A 5729-nucleotide genomic window follows, 5' to 3' on the forward strand; every position below is an offset into this window, starting at 1 on the left:
TGCGACAAAATTGCAATAAAAAGCTTTCTACATACTTTCTAAATGTTAACAACAAAAAACAAAACAACAGAAGCTAGATTAATATATATACATATTATATTATAGTGGATGTACATTTGTATAATAGTGTCGCACGTCGAGAAAATCCAATTGCTTCTATCGTAGACAAGATGTGTTCGTAATATGAAAGGTGATTCATTATAATAATTGAATCGTTAAATCAATCTTCACGCAGAACTGGATTTGAGACTGTTCAACTCGGAAGCTGATGATTACAAACATTCTGTCCAAATATGGAAGTGAATGAAACCAGAGCTATCTTTCCTGATTTTGAGCATCGTATCAAAACCAGATTTTATTTACTACGTACATATATTTTTAATTATTTTCTATGAGCGTAATTTGACACAAGATCTTACGACAGTGGTAACAAAAAATGCGTATTGATGAATCCCACTACCGCCTCTCATTTCATTCATTAACTTAATTTTCATTTTTAAAATATAGCCACGCCCGATTTTTACTTTATCCATATTTTAATTAATTTGGGTGATAATTTTTGTTTCGATTATGAATCCTCCCCACTTCAAGACACAGATGTAAATGTAAATCGTGTATTGATCGTTACTTTTTTGCACCATTTCCATGGAATGGGAGTAAATGGAACGATCTTTAAGTGCATTATTAATTGAAAGTAGATTCAAGTTGTGTACAAAAGAACTAACCCTCAACAGATCCACCTAAAGAGCGATAATATGTCTAATTGATTTATCGTAGAGATAATTAATTACATCTATCGGAAGCTATACATAACTAGGCACCTAGCTTTAATTGGGGAAATATAAGACAAAAAGTCAATTGTTCGACTAGACTACAACTAGACCAAATAATTGTTTCAATATTTAAGAATATTTTGAGTTCTTACCTAACCTAACCTAACCCTCAACAGACCCACGTACAGAGCGATAATATGTCTGATTGATGTATCGTAGATATAGTTAATTATATCTATCGCTATTTGCAACTAGGCACAAAACTTTAATAAGGAAAATTTAGAATAAAAAGTCAATTCTACGACTAGACCAAATATATAATTGTTTCAATATTTCAAAATATTTTGAGTTCTCACCTAACCTAACCCTCAACCGACCCACGAGCAGAGCGATAATATGTCTGATTGGTGTATCGTAGAGATAGTTAATCATATCTATCGCTATTTACAACTTGGCACCTAACTTCAATTAGGAAATTTTAAGACAAAAAGTCAATTCTACAACTAGACCAAATACCTAATTGTTTCAATATTTAAGAATATTTTGAGTTCTTACCTAACTTAACCTAACCTAACCTTCAACAGAGCGATAATATGTCTGATTGGTGTATCGTGGATATAGTTAATGATATCTATCACTATTTGCAACTAGGCAACTGACTTTAATTAGGAAAATTTCGGACAAAAAGTCAATTGTGCGACTAGACTACAACTAGACCAAATACATAATTGTTTTAATATTTAAGAATATTTTGAGTTCTTACCTAACCTAACCTAACCCTCAACAGATCCCCGTACAGAGCGATAATATGTCTGATTGGTGTATCGTAGAGATAGTTAATTATATATATCGCTATCTACAACTAGGCAACTAACTTCAATTAAGAAAATTTAGGACAAAAAGTCAATTCTACAACTAGACCAAATACATAATTGTTTCAATATTTAAGAATATTTTGAGTTCTTACCTAACTTAACCTAACCTGACCTTCAACAGACCCACGTATAGAGCAATAATAACATTATATCTATCACTAGCTACAACTAGGCACCTAACTTTAATTAGGAAAATTTGTGACAGAGTTAATTTTACGACTAGACCAAATAATTGTTTCAATATTTAATAATATTTGAGTTCTTACTACTTTGTCATCCGCATTGTGTGTTAACGAAGTTTCAAACGATAATCTTATCGAATAGTTGCACAACTATTCAAAAGACGAATCGCATCATCTGTGATGATTTTTTTGACACCTGCGATAGTCGATTTTTTTGTGTGGCGTAAACTTTCACCTAAATTTTTAATCGTGATTCGTATGAACTAGACATTGGAGTCGAGTGTTATGTAACGGTCGAAATTTTTGGAGAGATGAATGTACAATATAAATTATACACGACTGAAACCCATATAGTAGTGAATAATAATTTATTTAAAATAGCCTTTCATAACAATGATCACGTGACGTAAATAGTCAAAGTCAGCATACGTGACGATCACGGCCAATGGCGCGTTGACATTGAAACGTCAATTGTCGCTAAAAAAATTGCACTAAAAAGAGGAAACTTAGGTTCGTATCGATTACTGTCTGATAAAGGACACTTAAATGTGCATATCTTAATTGATTTGTGTATACATTTTAATTAGTTAATTATTGCAATCAACATTCGTCAAACACATGGAGAGCGATCGTCTTTTTTGTGCATCTCTGACGCGATTAGTTCTAAATATATGTACATATGTGGAAAGAGTGACAACATCCTCTTTATTATACTTTTGTTATTATTTTTATTTATGTGTCCTTACATGTAATGAAAATAATTTTAAGTACCAACTCTGAATTGGTGGGAAAGATGTTTGTGACCCGGGTCGACCCGGAACAGAAATTCCCGGGATTTCACGGAATTTTTTGATGTTCCGTGTTCCGGAAATTATTATCTTGAATCCAGGGAAAAATATTTCTATTATAAAGTAAGTGTATCCTTCTTGTATAGGCAATTCCAAAATGGACGATACTCTTTTAGATCCTGATGAAGATTGTGTGTTTGACTATGAACGAAAAATTAAACCAAAGACAAAACTACACAAATTACGTACAAAAAATAGCCTCGACTTAAAAAAAAATAAAAATATACATGAAAAAAGATATGTATATGCTGACAGGACAGTTTTATCCATTGCTGTAAACATTTGTACCAAATCTATGGCTTTCGGGTTCTTATTTAAATTTTTGAGTATTTTTATGGAACTGTTTTAAGAAATATATTTGTAATTTCATTTTTTCCAGGTAATATATGTATGTACATATATATACATATAATATATTTATTTTTTAATGTTTTCTTAATAAATTTTATATAAATAAAAAATAGACTACATTGAAAAATCTTTACTCCCGGGATCTCGAACTCCATCTTGTGTTCTGGGAATTGAAAAAGTCCGGGAAATTAGAAACCTTAGCTTTTGTAGATAACGTAGATACATACCAGTGGCGTTCCGTGAAAATCTTCTTGTTTTTGTCGCACAGCCTTACTAACGTGTGCGCGAGTAGGATACAAGGGGACTCGATATGACCTGTTCACGCACACGTAAGTAAGGCTGTGCGGCAAAAACAGGAATATTTTGACGGCACGCCACTGTTACATACATACATATATAGATGTCAGGTTTGTATAGTAAACTTATTTTTTACTACTTTTTAAACTTATTTTTAACTTCTCGTAAAATATATATATGGATTGTTTATTTTTTTTTTCATTTTATTTCAATCGAACATGTAAGTACACTTGCCTTTAAATATCGCTCCAAAGTGATGAATTTACTAATACAGATACAATACGTTCAATACAATCAATACAAGCATTTATTCAATGCGAATTCATACAAACATCATCGACAGTGACATCTATGGAGAAATTTTTGCAGCACTTTATTATATAGGTACAAATCGAACATCAAGACGCTGAATAACTTGAGATTTTCAAGAGATATATAAGAGGAGATGCCAATTTACAGGAACCGTTTCAATGAAAATTAGAAAATTGGCCTCCTCACGAAGAAAATGAAGGATACTCGTTTTTGGTGGGCCAAAAAGAAGACATTACGTACAACTCATACCAACCTGACATTACGTACCACTCATAACAATCCTACATATGTATATAAATCAATGTTTATCTGTCTGTCACGTATGCGTTCCTATACTTTACTATAATTTAATTTGATTATCAAGTATTAATTTGAAACTGAAACATTCACTTATCGAAACGCATCGAGAAACGGGAATGGGAACGGAAATTGCATGCGTTACTGTACGATGGAACGATTGAACTTTCAGGATTTATTGTATACATGTCCAGGAAGCTTACTGTGAAAAAAAATCGGCCAAAAACAGGAACGGAAACGGGAATAACGGGAATAAGTGGCATTGCAACGCAATAATTACAAATGTTTTCGCGTCGCCACATGCGTTGTTAGGGTAAAATAAACAAATAATTGAAGAATTTCAAATTTGTTCGCTGCCTGCGTTTTTCCGACAAATGGGAACGAGAACGAGAACGGGAACGGGAACGGGAATGAGAACGGGAATTGCATGCGTTATTGTGGCATTGCAAAGCATGCCGGGTTCAGCTAGTATTAAAATAAAAAAAACTTTTTTATTTTTATTCCCTACTATTATTTGAAGTCCCCTTGATATGTTGAAAACCTTGAAGAAAAAAAATCCATTTTTATCGATTTTAATAGCTACTGATCTACTGATCATTTTCTATTTTACAATTTTAATTTAATTTGGTTAGTAATCACAATATTATATTATTCTAATGTTAATCTAAAGCATAATAGGAAAAAGAGCTCAAAAACCTATTTACAATCCTTATAAATGTTCATAATACATCTAATACATAATATTAATTAAAGACTCTCTAAAGTCGATAGTGTTTAGGTAATCTGTGTTTATACCTGAAGGCTATAGACATTTTGTTGTAATCACCGAGACTCTTCACAAGTGTGTTAGTATGGTTATTAGTGATTCTTTCATAGAATCTACTGGTTAGTTTGTTAATAATGTCTGTAACAAACGGAATATTATATATAGCATGCAGTTTTTTCAGGTTAGTATATATGGGTGTATTATAAATTATTTTAAGGGATTTATTTTGTATTACTTGGAGCTTGGAAAGGTTAGTATTCGAGGCGTTATTCCATACAGGTGAAGCATAGGTTAATAATGGTAATATGAGCGCGCGATATAATTTTATTTTATTTAGCGTTGATAAAGAACTATGGCGATTAAATATTGGATATATTGAGGATATACCCCGCATCGCCTTGCATTTCGCTGCCTCAATGTGAGGTGCCCATCTCATTCTTTTATCAAACGTTACTCCTAAATATTTTATTACTGACTGCCATTTATTTTTTGATTTATGAAATCCACTCCAGGTATAAAAAAAAAGGTTCATTTATACTCCAAACTTACAATGATTCCCGTCATAATGTTATGTATTAACAAAAACGCTTTTTTTTGCTACATATTGATGAAGAGGAGTTGTAGAAAGTAATACGAAAACTATTATTTTAAATTCTTTTCCTAGTCTTTTAGAATATATCGTTATTTGCATGTGATGCAAACGATAAGCTTCGCTTTGCACGGGGTGTATGTACACACATATATTGTGATATGTCTGGAAATTTTGGATAGTGACCTTCAAAATGCTTCAGCAGCCGAGGAATCATAGTTTTTCGTGGATCTACATACATACATATGTAGCTTTCTCGTTGTTGTTTGGCGTGTTGCGTTGCATGCGGGAGACTCGTTATTTATTTTTATTTTTTGTTATTTATTGAGTTCCCACAGGCAGCGCCAGTGCAGTGGAGTGAGTGGCGGGAAACAAATGGGTATATTTAGAAGAGCATCTGTATGTGGAAGAGTGCGGGTGGGGCACACATAATGGTTTT

General features: G+C 32.5%; 1 protein-coding gene across 1 annotated transcript in view; it reads right to left on the bottom strand.

The window, feature by feature from the left end:
- Positions 1 to 5729, bottom strand: part of LOC143916579 (uncharacterized) — a 590438-nt gene that overhangs the window by 186196 nt on the left and 398513 nt on the right. The gene's annotated exons all lie outside the window — the stretch shown is intronic.

Source organism: Arctopsyche grandis, chromosome 9, assembly GCF_051622035.1.
Source record: "Arctopsyche grandis isolate Sample6627 chromosome 9, ASM5162203v2, whole genome shotgun sequence".
In the NCBI taxonomy this organism is placed as follows: domain Eukaryota; kingdom Metazoa; phylum Arthropoda; class Insecta; order Trichoptera; family Hydropsychidae; genus Arctopsyche; species Arctopsyche grandis.